This window comes from Perca fluviatilis, chromosome 3, assembly GCF_010015445.1.
Source record: "Perca fluviatilis chromosome 3, GENO_Pfluv_1.0, whole genome shotgun sequence".
Lineage (NCBI taxonomy): Eukaryota > Metazoa > Chordata > Actinopteri > Perciformes > Percidae > Perca > Perca fluviatilis.
Window position 1 is genome coordinate 34,611,056 of NC_053114.1, and position 18,950 is coordinate 34,630,005.

The 18,950-nt window shown below is 40.4% G+C and overlaps 1 protein-coding gene across 1 annotated transcript in view; it reads right to left on the minus strand.

Moving 5' to 3' along the window:
* Positions 1-6,000: 6,000 nt before the first annotated feature.
* cd276 (CD276 molecule) overlaps positions 6,001-18,950 on the minus strand; it is an 80,610-nt gene continuing 67,660 nt past the window's right edge. The window contains exon 8 of the mRNA XM_039796101.1: positions 6,001-6,875. The gene's annotated coding sequence lies outside the window, so the exon portion shown is untranslated. The remainder of the gene's footprint in view (positions 6,876-18,950) is intronic.

An 18,950-nucleotide genomic window follows, 5' to 3' on the forward strand; every position in this document is an offset into this window, starting at 1 on the left:
TTGCGCTCAACCCTGAATTCAGTATAGCAGACTAACTTGTTCCCTATGACCACATCCTTGACACTTTTAAAGCTCCATTTAGGAATATTTTTATTAATAATAATGTTGAATGAAATTCAAAACCCATCTCAGAGAACAGAGTGCTAGTTGAAGAACAGAGGGACATATTGACCCAGCATGTAAAGCACCTACAGTACACTCAGTAACTGACGTAACATTATAGAACAGTTTTCCATTCATCAGTTTTCCACTGCTTACCTAGATCCGTCAGCCCAGACATATTCCTCCCCAGCCACTCTCTCAAGCATCCGGAGGGATCCTAAGACCTTCCCAGGCCAGTGGGTTCTTGATCTGCCTAGGGGTCTCATCCCAGTTGGACGTTCCCTCAACTTTTGATGCAAAGTAGCAATGGAGCAACTCTGAGCTGTGATTCAACATGCAATATTATCCTTTCTGTCACTACCCAGAGTTACCCAGAGCTTTGGATGGTATCTGCTGGTAAACCAAGAGCCTTTCTTTCAGGCTCAGCTCCCTCTTCACCATGACAGTAAAATGCCCACCATGTATTTACTTCTGTACATATCCATGATCTTATTCTCTATCTTGCTACTGCAAATATAAGTTGTCTTTACGCAGTTTTTCAACAGCAGAGATATCAAAAGGCCTGAAAGCTATACAAAAATCTCTGTGTATATATTCACAGCTGGTATTATTGTACATTTTGGATTGAGGCTTTTCTTCTTAGCACCTCAATTGTCTTTTTTTCTTTTAAATCCTTATGGCAACATCTCATGCCCAGTAAGGCTGCTTGCCATTCAGGGTGGAGGATTACAATGTTATGAATTCAGGTGCTTTCAAGTTTTTTTGGTTTCTTCTCTTACTTTCACATTGTGAATTCACTCAAGGAATTTTGATCTAACCTCAAAAGCAACTCTTTTGTCCTTTAAGATAACTACTAGGGACGTACAGATTTAAAAAAGACGTGGAACATAAACGAGGTTTTCTGCCATCTAACAACCGTTTCTTCACAGCTATCCTTACACATTATATTCGCATTCTAATAAGACGCTTTAATTGAAGGTCAGTATTCTCACCACAAGTGATTATTAAAACAGAGAGGTGTATTTGTTTAAGTTTGTTCTGGTGATTCCACTGGTACTACTTTAACTCACAACCCCCATGTCAAACTATAATGAATGCTTGTTCTATTTGTGTTTGATTCATAAAGTTGAGTCATAAACAACCAAGTCTCTTGCTGTTTCTTGAATTTGTCTGACGATTTTGGCATCAGCCTATACCGACAGAAGTTCCCAAATCTCATTATCTCTCCGGTTAGACATTTTCGTTGGTGTCTTTGTGTAAATTACCATTCTTTTTCACTCTCAGATGTTTGTATCCTTCAGTTTTCGTGCCAGCAGCATCATATAAACGTCATCAGCACACCCACTCTCTTGCCATGAGCTCTTCGGACAAGCGGCTCCATCTACAATCGGACATTATACGGACTTTGTACAAGGGAGCGGGCAGGGTAACATTTGTGTAATGTCCAGTCCAACTATTTGGAAATTTGTGTTCTCACATACAGCTATTCCGGGTAAGTTCTAGATAAGTTTAGGGTTGTAATGCATGTGTGACGAAGAAGATCGATACTCTAATATCTATTTGATACATACTATATGAAGTTACAGGCAGAAGGCAGTCAGCCTAGCTTAGCACAAAGAAACAGGGAAACAGCAAGCATGACTTGGTCAAATGGTAACAATCCTGAAGCCATCACCATAATTAGTGAGTTTTAGGGGTGCTAGAAGGCTTTAACTGTTGGACAGACCCAGGCTAGCTGTTTCCAGTATCTATGCTAAGCAAAACTTTAATGCAATAACCTAAACTTCATACAATTATGTTCAATTACCTCAGAGGTCGAGACGAGAATAATCTGTGTTTTAGAGGAAAAGAAGTAGACGCCTATGAGGTTATAGCAATTCTATAATAATCCCATAGGTATTCTAGAAGTCATTTCAATAGCCGATTGTTTAACAATGTTGAGAATGAAATTGGGATTTTAATGAAGTTAAATTTCAATTAATTCATGTAAATTGATATACATTTCATAACTTAATATATATGTAACATTAATATTCTCTGAGCATTAATTTTACCCCATATTGGTGGATCACTACTGCAGTTGATTCGCTTGTTTTATGTTTCACTCCGCCTCTGCATACTAAACACATTATCGAACCTCCTCAGGAGAAATAAAACACAGTGTAAAATGCTGGCAGTGTTTTCTCCTTAAGCGGTGAACAAACCCAGCAGATCGTAAAAATGATGCAAAGATGCTCACAGTGAGCAGATTTTGCAGAACGTGTTTACACACCATGCTTACATCCAGAGTTAACTAACTACTGGCCGTTGCCCAAGCTATTTACATGCACCTTGATAACTTGTGATAGAGTATCCCACGATTCCATGAATAAACCAATTACACAGTGGTCTTCAATCCTGTTCCTAGATTTCTTTACTACCGTCTACTTAATTGCGTTCACTTGCGGCCCCTGGTGTGAATCAGTCCCTTATTAGACTGCTAGAATGAAACCGACAGAGCTCTGGATGCGGAGTACTTGGACTGAGAGCCACTGACATCAGGTGTCCTATCCCAAACAGAACATGGGCCACTAGCTACCAGCTGCCTCCTCTCTATTTGACTGAGATTACTTTTAATACAGGGGAAAGAAATGATTCATGTAGAAGTGAAAGGATGGAAGAAGTGTGTATGCTTACGTTGAAGTATCTGCTAAAGAAAAGAGCGGGATAAAGGAAGATATTGACTAAAGAGCACACTAAGCATTTACTGTGTACTCATGTTCAAATCAAGTCAAATGCAGAGTAGTAGAAGTGCTAATAAAAATCTACAGCATGTTTGGACCACTGAGCCAGGTTACGTGAGCTCTGCGGAGTGTGGAGAATTTTCTGAAAAATAAGAGCACTGGTGTTCTCCCTCGCAAAAGATATTGTTTTATCCCATCTGCATTGATAGCATATAGTTGCCTCACTTTCTTTAAGGGAAGTTTCTTAAAGTTTGTTCAGTCACTCAGTGTTTTTTGTCACAAATAGCAGTTAGATGTGTTCCCTATAACATGCACCAACTCAGTGCGTGAAGTGTGCCTATACTGTAAGTGTGTGCGTGGCAGTTTAAACTGATCAAACCTTACAAGGAACTCAAGTTGTTTCCCTTTTGGCTCCTGTCTCCATACATTCATGGAGACTTACAATTTTGGATACCTGACTTTTTTTCTTTTTGCCAATGTGAGCACACAAATCTTTGCCTCAATTTGTGCTTCCAGGGACACATATATATTTGTTTGCCTAGGTTTGTTTCTTGACTAACTTTGTATGTACTCATGCCAACCTTTTAATTTCAGTAAGCATTGTACTTGTACATGCAAACACCACACCAACCCGTTCCCTGCTTTAGGTGGGAGTTTGAATTCTTTAATCTGTGGAATGTTCCCTTATGCGAGTCCGAGGCTTGGCTGTGCATGGGGCAACTCGAAACCCTGCCAAGAGTTTTATTTTGATAGATAAATAAAGATGTTACATTAGCATCTTAAACGTTGATCCTCTTGTGCCCGAGTCTGTAAGAGGTGACATTAAGTGCAATCAATTACGCATGTGAAGTAAGTTAAGTGAAGAACTGTAGTTGGCAGGTGAAGTCAACTGATAGCAGGCTTGTGATGCATGCTGCTACGTATTTGAACAAATTTAGACTGAAGCTTTTAGTATTGAGTGATACACTGCCAAATTTCAATTTGCTGTCTGCACTCACTGCCCCTTATGTTTGTACCATGCTGATGTACATTTGACTACAAAGTGTTTCTAATTCAGAAAAGTCAAATCTGTCTTAACACACATACCGTAAAACTTCAAATAATAGCCCGGGCTTCTATTTACCCAAATCGCCGAAATGCACCGGCTTGTATTTGAGACAGGCGTCTATAAGAGACAGGCCTTTAATTTAATTGACCACATTATACTGACCTTCTTCCTCCCTCCACCTCGCAGTCTGGCCCTTTTGTCGTCTTTCTTCGGACAGACGTTGCAGTTCTGCTTTATGTTTACGCCATTCTCGCACTCTCTTAGGATCAATAGAGAAATGTCTTGCCGCTGCTTCTCCCGAATTTTGTTCGGCAAATTTGACAACTGTCAGCTTAAATGTCAAATCATACTTTTTTCTTTTTGTCTCCATGGTGGTATTGAGAGAAAGAAAAACTGAAGACTAAAAGAAAGTTCGTTAACCTGTTTGTTATGTTGCCATAGTGATGAGTCGTTTATGAACGGTTGCGTCTGTCACGTGAAATCAAATCAAAACATAGAACAAACGATCTGATGGGTTTTAAAAGATCAAATACAACCCGACATGAAAAAAAAACAAAAACAGACGAGGCCTCTATTTGAGACCGGCCTTTATTTACCCAAATCTGTTGTTGCACCAGGCGTTTAAAAGAGACAGGCGTCTATTTGGGACTCGGCTATTATTTGAAGTTTTACGGTAGTCACATGCCAATATGTGCATTTAAATAGGTATTGACTGCTGTCATCTGTCCTTCTGTCCATTATGGCAATGAAATGATCAAGCCCTAGCACAATTACACTGTAAGCAATGGGCGATAAAATGCTAACAAAAGTTCAGCTGAAGCTACAGTAATATGAAGCCTCAGCCCTGCCCGGGGTACTCAGCAGTATCTACTTACTAAGAGGAAGCAATGCTAATCACGGGACCACCGTGCCACCACTTTAGCCAAATCAAGTTGGCATTTTCCAAAATTTGCAAATTTTCTTTTTAGGAAGAAATCTGAACCTATCCTTTAAGTTATACGTTGTAATTATCAACTTTAACACAGTTGTTTCAACTTTGTCTTTTTTTACAGTAACCACATATCCATGATTTTTTTCCCTATTGATTGCCACTTGATGGTCACTTGTATTTGAATGTTTGAAGTGAATGTAATTTGGAATTAAGGATTTTTAAAGGCTTGACAGACTTCAAAATTAATGAGGGCTTGGCATTTGCTTCTTATGTCTCACAAGACTGATTTTTTAATTCCCAAGGTGTACATTCAGCAGAGCTGCTGTTTCATCAGAGTTCCTTCAGTTTGACTTTTTATTTGATTTTACCTTCTTACCTGCAATGTAAGATTTAGAAGTCTTTGCAGACAGTTCAGTTTTAGGGAAACATTGGCTCCAGTGCTCACAGTCAGAAGAAAATATCTTCAAGACTGGCAGTTTCTTCCTTAAATCCCATCACATTTTCCAGTCCCTGAACGAGAGAATGCACGTTTCTCAGAGAGGGGCCAACCAAATAAACCCCTCTTTGGGCTTGGAGCCAGTAATCTGTAATTTAATTTCAGGCGGGTGTCTGGGCCATGAGGACACACAGTAAGGTCAAGGGCTACTGTACAGAGAGATCTGCGCATTTGGGCACAGCCTGGGGTTTGATCAACAGTTTCATCCAGCTTAGGAAGAGGACACAGTATGTGTGTGTGCTCCTGTGCATGGTTGTTGGGGGAGGTATTTCTGCACTACTTATACAAGTCAGACTTGATGCAAGGTAGCTATTTCGTGTATGACAGCAACAAACAATCACAGACAAAATCCATTATTCAAAACAAGTCAAATGTTCGGGATGACTGAGCATCTGCAAACAGAGGGGGATTAGCCCTAAAATAGGACTGTGTCTAACTGGGAACAATTCAACATGTCAGTGTTGATCTGCATGTAAATGAAATATTTGTATTGCTTTGACTATAATTCATGTTTTACTCATTATGTAGAATAGTCTAGTCGGCAGATAAATCAACTAATGGAAAAGTGGAAGGATGAATTTGAGCAGCATGGCTAATCCTGTGGGTGAAGAAATGTCTGTAATAAACTCGACCTTGTTCTGCCTGAACGAGCCCAAAGTGGCCCCGGGAATGGGACCAATAATTACCAATGACCAGGCAGTTTCACCATGTCTCTTTAATGTAAATAGGCACTTGGCTATCTGACACAAATGGGTTTGGCACTCATACATGGACATATGGCACATGGACTTGCTCAAGTACCTAAAGAAATGCAATAAAAAAGAAACAGTACTGCCCCTAGTCTGGGAGAGATAAAACATTCCACACTGGCAGTAGAAACTAGCTGAGATACTCTGTGTTCATTAAAAACAATTTCTTACATATAAGGCTGTCAGGTCAGTGAGAAAATCAGGGTGTATCCCATGCACCATTTGCAGTTTGTCGGAGCTTAGCTGGCATTCAATTTCAATTCCCTCAAGTTACTGAATATAGGAGAGCGGCGCACACTGACAGGTACAAGTTACTTCAGCGACAGACGCTAATTAGCAAGTGCAGGAGTAATGGGAGAGCCAAGCTCCCTCCCTGGCAGAGAGACAGTGATGGCAACTAAGGCAGGGTCATCTCTTTAAGTGTCTCACTTCCTATTAGACAGGAGATCTCTGGCACATGCCCCATCACAACCCATACAGAGTGATGTCAGCGACAGAGAAAGGATCCTGTCACATCCTGTACTTTTCAAACAGAGCTTCTCTTTTGCATAGAACAACTCACTCAACTGTGTTCACTCACTGCCGCGGCCCTCCACTGACAGAAACGGAAAGGGAGGGCAATAGAAAAATAATGGCACATGATGTGTTTATGTGTTTTGATGAAAACTCGAGGGAAAGTCTTAGAAAGAAGATGATGGACTCATCTTCTGCTCAGCGAGGCTTTGACATTCTGTAGGGGACGCTGGAAATAGTCTCCAGGTTGATGGATAGGTGGAGTGGGATTACCCGCCAGACTCATCTCCTACCCGCCGTCTGGCCTTGACTCCTGGAAAAAGACACAAAAACACAATACGTATAATGTCAACACTGCTCACCGTGGGAAAGGTTATTAGCTTTGAAAAATAATGAAACACTGCAGGAGGGTCACAGGAACCAACAGCTTACCCAATAACTAAAGCAAGCAGAGCTAATCCCACTGGTAAAATAATCCCACCGTGGTCTCACGGCGCAGATTACTAATCATCATTTCTACTATTATCTTTATAAATAATAGTAAAATAAATGGTGAAAACAACAAACAAAGCGAATGTGGTATTGTTAAATAAACAATCACACCAATAGGAAGATGGGTTTCCAAGGATGCTACAACCTTCAAGTCTGTCTCCACCTACACATCCTCCTCTCTGTATCACAAGTGTCTTTCTGAACTTCTAATGCCTCTCCTCACTCGTAGCCCCTGCGGACCATCCCACCGCTGGCACAGCGAAATAAATTGTTCTCGCTGCATCATTAAACAGTTTGAATTAACTTGGGTGGAATTTAATTATGTCACACATGAAGCTCTCCTACTTGAAGCTTTTAAAAGCAATATAGTTGGCTATATGCTTGGAGGTTCGGCTTTTAGATACATTATTCAAGTCAGTCAGCTATATCCGCATGCAACTGGACTTCTAAATGAAAACAGTGGACTTGCCCATCAGGACTGATCTTTTAATTTGTGTTTCCTGGTGAGATATCCAACATAAATGAGATGAGCTAATAATCAGTACAGTGGAGATTCTGCTCATGCTCTGTGTCCTATTAAGACCCTAGCTGTGCTGCATGAATCGACTTCTGATTTAGATATACTGTAAACGTGAATGGTTATGACTCTACGCACATACTCACGTTTGAAGCACTTACTGAGTCTATCCTAATATTTCATAAATCACGGGGAAATACAAAAATAGCTCTGTTAGAGAGCTTTTTCAACCTCCTAATTGATGCTCATTATCATACCTTTATTACATTTTACACATGACAGCCTGGTGTGAAGTGGATAAATCCTAAAAGAAACCCTAAGGGCATTGCTCACAGCTTCAAAATGTTAAAGCAAGAACTGAAACAGTAATAAAGTCTGTCATTCTAAATGATAGGAGTCTTTGCAAATAGCAAAGCTCGCTGAAGAATATCTGTTTTACGGAGCAGCGCCGCATTTGAAAGTCTGGCTTCCATTTGCTCCCTGTCAGAAGGTAACTTATCCATCACCCAAATGAACACAACACAATTTCCACTCATGCATTTTCTCATCAGATTCAAACCCAACCTACTTGCCTCTAGAGACATCTAAGGATCTGTATTTTAAAGGGTAACTACAGTTTTTTCAACCTGGACCCTATTTTCCTATGTTTTTGTGTCTAAGTAGTCCAGTATTAAGCAAAATCGCTTCAGTCGGCAGCGGCCAAACAAGCTACAATGTAATTTAATAGGGCCATTGTTCAGCTTGTATTTACCGTCACAAAAGTGCTCGTTTTGCCACTGACAGGCTCAGATTAATATTCTAAGGGCCCTATTTTAACGATCTAAGTGCACAGCGTGAAGCGCATGGCGCAGGTGCGTTTAGGGCGTGTCCAAATCTACTTTTGCTAGTTTGACAGTGGAAAAAAAGGGTCCGTGCGCTGGGCGCATGGTTCAAAAGGTTTGTACTTAGTGTCTTCATTCATTCCGAGGTGTGTTTTGGGTGTAACATGCAATAAACCAATCAGAGTGTCATCTCCCATTCCCTTTAAAAGCCAGGTGCGTTGGTACCTTGGCGCATTGCTATTATGATGGCGGATTTGCACTGTAATATTTTGTTTTTATATATTTTGCATGTTTGTGTGCTGCTGCGCTTCCCTGTGTGTGTGTGTGTGTGTGTGTGTAACAAGCATAGTGTGCATGCGCTGTGCATAAGCCTAGGCGCATTTTACTAATTTGCTGTTAAAATAACACTGAAATGCTGCACTATTGACTTTAGACCAGGTTTTTGTTGGTCAATGGCGCAATCACTTTCCAGTGCCTCAAGATAGCAATACGCCAAGAATGCACCTGAACACACCTCCCTGTAAGACCAGCACGCCCATTGGCGCAAAGATGGGCGCAGGTGCATTTGCTATTTAAATGATGCAGAGCAGGATGGGAAATTGACAACTGCATCGGTCTTAAACTAGCAAAGACACTTGCATCAGGCTTTGCGCTGCGCCGGGTGCAAGATAGGGCCCTAAGTGTCTGGCAACATTATGGAAAGGATTTTTTCCGGAGGTCGACCTTTCTGTTAAAGAATAAGATCCTGTTTTTAAACATAAAAACATCCGCAAAATTGAGTTTGCTAAACCCACCAGACTCCATATAAATAAACAGTAATTTTAGCGTCGTAAAATACACTTCATTCAAAGTCAAAGCCAGAAACAAAATAAATCCATGAAAAGCCGTTGTGGGTCATCTTTCCACTTATCCAACCATCACAACTCTAGTTTTGGTTGAAATAAACACATAGTTTACTGATTCACATGTGAAAATATGTTGGCTCTATACACGCTAAAAGTATTGCATTTTTAAATGGCGTCTGGTAGGTTTAGCGCTTGCGACTACAGAGCTGTCACTGGTTAAACAGAAAGCTCTCAAAGACGTTAAAAGGTCTATCTGTGAAGGGATCCTTTCCATAATGTTGTCAGACACTTAAAATATTAATCTGAGCCTGTCAGTGGCAAAAAGAGCACTTTTGTGACGGTAAATACAGGCTGGACAATGGCCCTATTAACTTACATTGTAGCTTGTTTTGCCGCTGCCGACTGCAGTGACCTTGCTTAATACTGGACCAATGTCAAAGATTGTTGTTCCCATCAGTCACTTAAACACAAAAACATAGGAAAATAGGGTTTTTTGAAAAGGTAGTTACCCTTTAAAGAGGACTCATGCTAGCTGTTGAGTCCAGAGGCCAGAGATGAAATGAAAGACCTTCACCGAGACACTGGAAGAACATCTGCAGCACAGTAATTTGGAATCTTACAAAACAACAGCAACAACCATACCTGAAAAGATTTTTTTTCTGAGATTGTTAACACAGGCAATCAAAAAGTAAAGTCCAACTTTAGTGTTTAACAAACAGCTTCTCTCTGTCTGAGAACCCAAAGCAGCCGTGGCAGGGCAGAACCATTCCTGCGCTCCAACACCTGAGACACAAGCTGATGGACAGATTCATTTACAGCAGGTACACGAGATTGCACACTAATTTCCTTGGGCTATAGGAGATTGTTCACGTGAAAGATACAGCGGCACAGTGGATTCAATCTAATGAACTGTTGTATATCCACACTGTGCCCATTACTTTCCTCATTTACATTGAAATGTAAGTGCCATATTTCATTCTCCCTGTCGGTAACTTCACCCCATTTTTTTTTTTCTTTCAAAAAACAGCTGGCACAGCTGACACAGACAAAAACAACAACAATCAAAGTTACTATCAAAGACAAACAACAGGAATGGGACTATGAAAGTAAATGTTTGGGAATAACCTTGGAGAAGTATTCAGGATAATGAGGAAGCAGCTAAACCTCTGTGATACTTAAAGATCATTACCAGATGATCAAACACACCATACAATTTCTCTGTGCAGGAATGGATAAATATACTACTCGTAGATGGTATAAAGATCTGCTTTTATGGATGCATTTACATATCAACAAATGCCTTACATGCCTCGATATACAGTAGAGAGCTGAAATGGAAATAGCATCCTGTGGGGACTGCAAAACACAAATGGTGGGGGTGGGATAAACAGTATATCTAAACAGGGGTTGGTATCATCAGCGTGGGAAGAGATATAAAAGGTTATATTTGTATTAGTATTAACCATTCATTGCAGTAGCCTTCAAGTAAACTTTGTGGTGTATGCTTCCAAATACATTACCAAATAAAGTTAAGTATTGCATTGTGTCTCCCTTCTTCCAGACCCCTCTTTTTGAAACAAGTTTTGAAGTCAGTTATAAAAACATTAGTGACTTTAGAAATGTCCAATCTTAAGTTAAAACATATGACAATAATAAAATCAATAAATAAAAACACCATCACTGCTGCTGTCTAACATCTGATTGGTTAAATGCTAAGGATAAGTGTCTGAGGACATACAGTAAAATATCAGCGAAAAAAGGCTTTTAATATTGTTTATTTTCATTTAATGTCTTCTAAAGCTGTATTATTAAAGGACAATTCCTGCGCAAAACGAACCTAGGGATTAATAACAGATGTGTACCCACTCGATCGCTCTCTGGGACATGTTTTCATGCTAATTGAATGTGTTTGTAGCTTGAAACAAGCTGATTAGCTTACAACGCTAGTATTTGGGGCACAGGGAAAGTAAAAAAAAATAAAAAAATCGCTATTTATACCACTAAAAAGGCTCTAAATATCACCACACTTCAACGGTAGCATAATGAGGGTCCCTAAATGTTAACCGAAGCATTGAGAACATTGTAAACATACAGACAGTTTATTAAAAAGATAGTTTAGAAAGAACGTGGCTCCCAAGACGGCGGCCGCCAGTATACGAGAAAGCGACTGTCTTTATAATCTATCTTTTTAATAAACTGTCTGTACCCTTACAAAGTTCTCAATGCTTCGGTTTTGCTACCGTATTCAATATATAACATAATAAATAGTGAGCTTTAGAGGTGCTTGGAGGTGGATTGATGTACTATTGAATAGAGCTAAACTAAGCTAACCAGCTGCTGGCTGTAGCTTTATATTAATCATATGTACATGAGTGGTATCAATCTTCTCATCCAACTCTTGTAAAAAAAAAAAAAAAAAGGAATGAGCATATTTGTTTTAAAATGGCAAATGGTACATTTCATTAGAGGTACATGTGTCTCATTTTCCCTGCAGTTACTTAACACTAAACAGTGATGCAAAAATACTTTGGAATCTCTGAGGGAGCAGGTTGGAGGAAAAAAGTACAGTCGTCTGCCTCAGTGATAATTCACATAGGTATAACAATGATCACTATGAATGATGAAGTAATGCAGCAGCTCTTGCACCTCCACTTGGTCCCCATAACAGTAAGCCAGAGTGAGGTGTCTGGCAGGTCATTCTGTTACCACTCCACTATTATTCCGAAGCAGCAGCATACATCACGCTCTGAAAATCTCACACCTTTATCAGCTCTTTTTCTATGGTCGAGGAACCTCACCCTCGACCTCTCTCCAAAATCGGCCTGCAGCCCCTCTGGTGTTAATTATAAGAGTTTTTCCCCCGGAGCCTGGGTGGGACGTGAAAGTGCATTAATCTTGATTCTCCACTTCAGTCTAAAGGATCATTTATAGAGACTCATGTGGTAAGCCCCAAAGGCGAGGTGACTCAGTACCAGGAGAAAGGTAGAAGGAGTGGAAAAGAAAGAGTCACATATATCCTGCGCTCACACTGGGATGGAGGCAAGTCAATAATTTACCCTAAATCACTTAAATTCTCAGTATGTAAATCTGGATGGATATTAAGAGTCGCACAGGATGACATGCCAAGTGTCCGTCTTCCACCGTTGCTGTTCCCTTGATGCAGCATGAAGGTGACTGTCACCCTATAAGCTGAACTGAGCAGAGCTAAGCAATGGCTGAAAGACTGACGTGTCGATGAGTTTACATTCAGCCCCATTTAATTGCTAATTTAATAACTTTAGCCCTTCATGGGTATGCACAGAGGTCAATGCTGCATTTTGCGGTTGTGACCACAAACCATAGTAGATGAACATTTACCATTTTTAGTGGTATTATGTACAGTATATACACTCACCTAAAGGATTATTAGGAACACCCTACTAATATAGTGTTTGACCCCCTTTCACCTTCATAACTGCCTTAATTCTTTGTGGCATTGATTCAACAAGGTGCTGGAAGCCATCCATCCATCTTCTTCCGCTTATCCGGTGTCGGGTCGCGGGCAGCTCCAGCAGGGGACCCCAAACTTCCCTTTCCCGAGCCACATTAACCAGCTCTGACTGGGGGATCCCAAGGCGTTCCCAGGCCGGGTTGGAGATATAATCCCTCAACCTAGTCCTGGGTCTTCCCCGAGGCCTCCTCCCAGCTGGACGTGCCTGGAACACCTCCTGGAAGCATTCTTTAGAAATGTTGGCCCATATTGAGAGGATAGCATCTTGCAATTGATGGAGATTTGTGGGATTCACATCCGGGGGAAACAAAGCTCCCTCCACCACATCCCAAAGATGTTCTATTGGGTTGAGATCTGGTGACTGTGGGGGCCATTTTAGTACATTGAACTCATTGTCATGTTCAAGAAACCAATTTGAAATGATTCGAGCTTTGAGACATGGTGCATTATCCTGCTGGAAGTAGCCATCAGAGGATGGGTAGATGGTGGTCATAAAGGGATGGACATGGTCAGCAGCAATGCTCAGGTAGGCTGTGGCATTTAAATGATGCCCAGTTGGTACTAAGGGGCCTAAAGTGTGCCAAGAAAACACCCCCCACACCATAAGACCACCACCACCAGCCTGCTCAGTGGTAACAAAGCATGATGGATCCATGTTCTCATTCTGTTCATGCCAAATTCTTACTCTACCATCTGAATGTCTCAACAGAAATCGAGACTCATCAGACCAGCCAACATTTTTACAGTCTTCAACTGTCCAATTTTGGTGAGCTCGTGCAAATTGTAACCTCATTTTCCTATTTTTAGTGGAGATGAGTGGTACCCGGTGGGGGCTTCATCAGCCTCAAGGTTGTGCATATTGTGGCTTCACAAATGCTTTGCTGCATACCTCGGTTGTAACGAGTGGTTATTTGAGTAAAAGTTGATCTTCTATCAGCTTGAATCACTTCGGCCGATTCTCCTCTGACCTCTAGCATCAACAAGGCATTTTTTGCCCAGAGGACTGCCGCATACTGGATTTTTTTCCTTTTTCAGACCATTCTTTGTAAACCCTAGAAATGGTTGTGCGTGAAAATCCCAGTAACTGAGCAGATTGTGAAATACTCAGACCAGACCGTTTGGCACCAACAACCATGCCACACTCAAAGTTCCTTAGATCACTTTTCGTTCCCATTCTGACATTCAGTTTGGAGTTCAGGAGATTATCTAGACCTGGACGACACCCCTAAATGCATTGAAGCAGCTGCCATGTGATTGGTTGATTAGATAATTGCATTAACGAGAAATCTTACAGGTGTTCCTAATAATCCTTTAGGTGAGTGTATATATATTTCTAGTTCTTTTTAAATAATGTAGAATATGATAATGTTTCATGATGTGTAAAAAATAATTTGGTACCCATTTTATAGCATTAAGCCATACCCTACTGTGTCTCTACACCTTGTTTTGGCCAGTGCTAAAGACTAAAATTGGAGAGATGGAAATGACACAGACACTCAGGTAATTGCTTAAAAAACACCACAGACTAGAGACATCAATGAAAAAAAGCCATAAGTAATAAAGGCCTCAATACACAGGTCATTTGAAATAATGTCCAACCAGAGTAAATGAGAGTGAAAGTATAATTTCTAACTGACTGACGGGTTGAATATTCAGTTTAGTGCACCACTAATTAGCTGCATGTGACACAATCACATCTGATGTTTAAGTTGAAAGAAAACACCTTCCACAACATTCTCAAGTCAGTTTCATCTAGTGCATTTCAACAGCATCATTTCTGTGCACTTGATTTTGAATGGCTTGCTCCGCATGTATGATCATGGTCCTTCTTATCTCATTAGTTAATCTACAGTGCCCATATACTGTACGCTCCCTTCATCTGAGCATGTGCTACTTTGCCTGCAGTCTCACGATAATGTGTGCACACTTCAGAAAGCGACACATAAAAGTAATCTCGCCATTCAATAAGCAACATGTTTAGCATCTCCCAAAACAGTGGGGGGCTGTTCATTATTTAGGTTTGTGCCATCTGTAAATTCTCTGGTGCTGAAAAAATTCAGTTTGATAGCTATCCTTTGTAAACAATAGGCTGGGATCCATTTAAAAACTACTACTTGCATCAAGACTAATTTAGGTTTAAAAGCTTTATGCTGGGCAGTGTTGGTTGCTGTGAACGGAAAACATTTCGAAAGTGCAAAATTTCTGAGCTTTTAGAGAAAGACTTATCATGTTGCCAAAAACAGCAGAGATTCTTGAATTTGACGACTGTTCAGAAAGCGTTTAAGAAACATTTAACAGAATTACAGGTTATCATGGAGACTACGGCTGGGACGATTCGTCGACGCGTCACTAAATAAAATAAATAAATAAAACTTGCGTGCAAATTAATTAATGTAATGCAGAACTAATGTAATGTGGAACTACTGTTAGATATGCGGGATCTAGGGACACCTAAACTGTAGCCACGCCTTAGCTCTGAAGCTAGCCAAGCTCCTCCGCCTACATGCAGTTTTTTGTTGGGTCGACGGTCCAGTGAGTGAGTCAGAGATAGCAGCACGAAAAGACGAGTATGGCGAGTGGTGGCCTTTTTAAGAGCGCAAGTTTGGGAAAACTTTGAGACTGTATGGCTGCAGCCCGGAGCCTCCCGTGTCATGCCTTCTCGTCTAAATGCCGTCCCCGCCTCGAAAACTTTGGTCTTCTGGTCAGTTCCAGTAGCGGGCTACAGGCGAGAGAGTGGTGGATAAGACGAGGACTGTGTGTCGGCATTGTTCATCAGTTGTTGGGTATGTGAGTGGAAATACATCTAACATGCTAACACATATCCGACGCCATCACCCAGATGTGCCAATCACTGGAAGGAGACAAAAAAACTTCTCCTCCCTACACTGCTTAACCAGCCTTTAGATAGAAATAATTCAAGTTAAATTAAAGGGAGAAGAGCTTGGATGTTAAACAAGAGCTTATTCATTATTTTACCTACTACTGTTAAAAAAAGCTAATGCAGGCTACTCTTTTTGCACTTGCTCTTTTTATTTTTGTATCTGGCTTCAGGTTGCACTAAAAATTCATTTTACTTGAACAGTGCAGTGTTAAACAGTTTTAATAAATAGAGATTTGAACCTTATTGAAATTTGATAATTTATTTTGTGGTAATACGTAATAATGCGAATCGCTAGATTAATCGTTTAAAAAATAATCGTTTGGGACAGCCCTAATGGAGACTATAGAGTAGATCCACTGCAGCCTTTTGCTTTATATATATCGCACCCTCTGATGTACTTTGGTGCATAGAGCCTCAGGGAATAGATGTTTGTACATGCAAATGTTTTCATTGTTGGGATAATCACTTTTATTAAAGTAGATAGAGTACATTATTTTACTTGTTACGGCCCTTTTTGGAGCAGTTTTTACTAACTATACATTAATGACATATCTCAGATCCACAGTATCCCAAATGTCTGTATCCTTGCATGCACCATTTGTGTGTTTTTCAACATCACCACACCGCTGATCTTGTACACAGTCTCTCATCTGCATTATGAGTAATCTATGTTAGTTAATTGAGCCCAGAGGCAGTTGGTTTCAATGAAGGCTCCTGTGCTTTTCTGGCAAAAACAGGAGAGAAAAAGAGCTCTCTGGAGAAGGCAGCTCTCTGTCGAGAGGCAAACAGAGCAGAACTCCTGCCGTGTTCATTAGCTGTCATTGATCAGAGATTCAGTTGCTGTGCTGCTCCAAGCACAGCTCACATATTACCAGTTTCATGTTCTAAAAAAATTTATATAAAAGTAAGAAAGTGGAGCCAGCACAGCTTTTTCTTCGTTATATTTTATTTTTCAATGCACTATTTTGATGTGAATGGATGTTTGCCAAGGTCCTAAACAGTATGCAGAGACTGCTACGCAGCACACTTGTCCATTCCACAGTTTTCTGATATCAATATGAGCTACTATATTCGGTTATTGGCTTCCCTCAGAGGCTATCATTGCTGCAGCCTATTCCATTACAGGAGATGTACTGTAGAATGAGGCTGCAAGGTATAAAAATGCTGATAAATGGCTGAGACAAAAGCATAAATAATGCAAAGATCAGAGATACTGGAAGAGCGAGTCAGACTCTACTTCAAGAAACCTCCCTGGAGAGAGTCCAACGTAAGTGTCCTGTCTGACATCATCAGTGTCTGCAGGGTGTCACCTGCCACATACAGCAGAGAGGAACTGGGGGAGCCCCCCCTCTGTCTCTCCTAGTCCGTCACTCTTTGTCCTACCAACTAAAAAACTCATCAGAGAGCTCACATCCCATCTCGAATACCTAGCTGCAGCAGGCTTTTAAAATACATTTAAACTAGTTTTCTCCTTTGAAATTTCACCTTTTATCTTGTCCCCATCCTTTGAGAAAGGACTCCCTTATATGCAGCCTATACTTATAAAACCATGACAGAGTAAACCCTGAGCTATTTCTGCAAATGACTATAACAACGAGATCTATTCTTCAGAGTTTAAGTGAATATATAGGGGCAAATTAAATCAACATTTCACAACTCTGCTGAAGGAGCTGGGAAAGGGCCATTATGTAGCACTAATTGCACCTATAGGGCTTATCTTTAAAAATGGAATCTCTCTCATTGGAATTCATTGAAAGTCATCAGGTAGATGACCGGGATCGTCCATGCTGCTCCTCATTTCACTGACTTTTCTTTATTCCTATCATGTCTGCCTTTGCATATTTATTCTCTTCTCATCTGCAGCCATCTCTGTCCAGGCAAAGGTTCTGCACAATACCAGTTTAACTGACCCTTTACACATGGAGAGAACAAAAAAGACTTTTAACAATTATTGCAGTTTATGGTCATAACTCCAGTGCCCAAAGAACAACAACACTGATATTCAGCATTTTTATTCAAATGTTGCTGGAACCAGCATTGTTCAGACACTGTGGTTATGCAACTATCAATGAGTAGTATCCTTCCACTGGCAATTGCAAAGAGGGAACTTCAGACTAAAAAGATAACTTTGGAAAATAACCAGCTGATTCACCAAGTCTTCTGAAGCATCACATTAGCTTCGGCTGATTGCTGTAGACTGGAGTATGTCCTACAACTATTTATGATAGTGGTGTTGGCCTGCAGGGAGTAAACTCTGCAGTGTCAGAATTAAGAGGAGGGGGAATTAGTACGACCAACCATCTCCCTACATACATTCAATTCAATTCAATTCAATTCAATTTTATTTATAGTATCAAATCATAACAGAGTTATCTCGAGACACTTTACAGATAGAGTAGGTCTAGACCACACTCTATAATTTACAAAGCCCCAACATAAAACATATAAAATCAAGACTTTACATCCTGTTTACAGAATTCTGATCTTGGTAGAATAACACATTTTATTCATTGAACACAACTACTTCTACTAGTGTTAAGTTTCCAGAACCACAAAGTTGCCATAATGATCAGTATGTAGCACACAGCAAGTCTAAACCACTAACGATGGCAACAATCTATGAAATTTTGAGTGTGCTGCAGACAGCCATTTACTATGTTATCTGCCAGTAATGAAACAATAAAAGTTTGAATGGATAAACATAAGTCACGAAGGAAAACGTATCGATAAAGCAAAGGTTTATGAAAACAAAGTGCCGCCTCCCTCTGAAACTACTTAATTAAATGCAGAGCCTTGCTTTATTAAATAAGATATGCTGCACTCTGCATAAATGCATTAATCGATAGCAAAACTGCCACACAAATATTAGAATAATTGATCCAGGATGATTCAGCAGCAGAGAGGTCGAGGGGCTTGCAGGATATTACCTAGCAATAACAGTCCCGGTGAAGGTCAGTGGATGCTACAGTAATGACAAATGTCCTCTCTTTGACTCCTACTAGCCAGAATTTATTTTGGCTAGTTACAGGAAATTACTTTCTGCACCTTCCATCATCTTCTACTCACTCTGCATGCTGCGGCTTTACGGCAATGACCAGTCCGGGTCTAATAAAAACAAGCTGTAACTGTCCAACCTTGTAATAAAAAGTATTCACACAACCGAAACTGCTGGTTATTAATGTTAGAGGAGCGGTGAAGAACAGAAACAGTGGGTCCATACTGTACGCTAATGTGAGATAGAAGTAACTGTGACTCATAGACAGTGGTGCGAAAGAGCAATATCATCTACTTTTTTTTTCCTCTGCCTCCTTCGCAATAGATGTGTGGTGCCCATACTGTACA